The sequence below is a fragment of the Pinus tabuliformis genome, chromosome 1_1 (assembly GCF_031772625.1).
Source record: "Pinus tabuliformis cultivar Carrire ecotype Pingquan chromosome 1_1, CPIR1, whole genome shotgun sequence".
NCBI lineage: Eukaryota > Viridiplantae > Streptophyta > Pinopsida > Pinales > Pinaceae > Pinus > Pinus tabuliformis.
The window spans coordinates 509864532-509865790 of NC_142297.1; positions in this window are offsets into that span (position 1 = coordinate 509864532).

Sequence of the window (1259 nt, forward strand, 5' to 3'; positions counted from 1 at the left end):
ATAATCAACATCTTTCTGAGTTTCGATCAACAAGTTGCATTGATTTACATGAAACAGGTCTAGGAACCCCAAGGATTGTTGGAGTTCTTATCACTCCCTATTCAAGCACAAGATCATGCACTCTGTTGTGAGCACATGTCCTCGAGTTGGAGCCAGAAATACCCACCAAAAAATGAGTAACCCATGAGAAAAAAAATTCTCCTCAGATAAACAACCAAGTAGCATCCCTACTGATAAACACATGAGACGATGCCATAAATCCTCCACTTATTGCTCCAGTTATATTTCTCTCCCATAGACATACCTTGAAGAAAGGTGGCTCATCCATCGATAGGTACATAAACCATTTTGTAGTCTTGTGCTTTTAATTAATGTTTTGGGGCCTACTAATATGAATAAATGGGTGATCTTGATGATTGATCAATCTTTGACTGTATTCTCATTCCCTCACTTCACTTGGGAGGTTAATCTTTGACTCTTGTCCAGTGGTACTTACTCTAAGGCCTTAGGGTTATAAAAAGAACACTACTAGGGAGAATTTGATTGAAGTAGCATTCCAATGATATTCCATACTTACCACTTTCCAATTATTCCCTTTTTCATCTCCATTCTTCAGGCTAGTGGTCATCAATCATGAGGATTGACACTTTCTTATCCTCATCCTTGATTCTAGGGTGGAAAAAATTTACCTAGAGGTTGATGAAGTTAAAAGAAAGGTAAAAGAAAAAGAAATGCAAAATAAAATAAAATATAAAATGAAAATGTTGGCTGTGACAAAATTTAGTATGTGGGAAAAAACCCAACACGAGTTCTACCCCACTCATTAACCCAAACTAGTTCCTTGAACACATGATTCTCCATAAAAATAAGGAACCCTTGTATTGTCCCAACCCCGATAAGTGATAAACCACCTCATTGTTAAGGGTTAGTAAATGCTGAATCTCAAAAATTAAGCTTAGGATCCTATGCTATGCACCAAAACCAAAGAATCATCATAAATAATTAAAAGACGCACCAAAAGGGTGGAAAAAAAAGGTTGAGGAAATGTGTTATTCATGCCTCCATGATTTCTCCCTCCATACATCTATACAATCAAGATGTTGGACCAACATTAGCTAGTCACTTGACTATGGCACCTAGCCTTGAAGTCATTCCTATATCATTTCCACCATCTTCACATGCACCCATGGATTGATTTGTAGGTTTTAACCCTGTACAAAAATTACCTGCATACGAATTCTAAAACATAGAAAATAAAT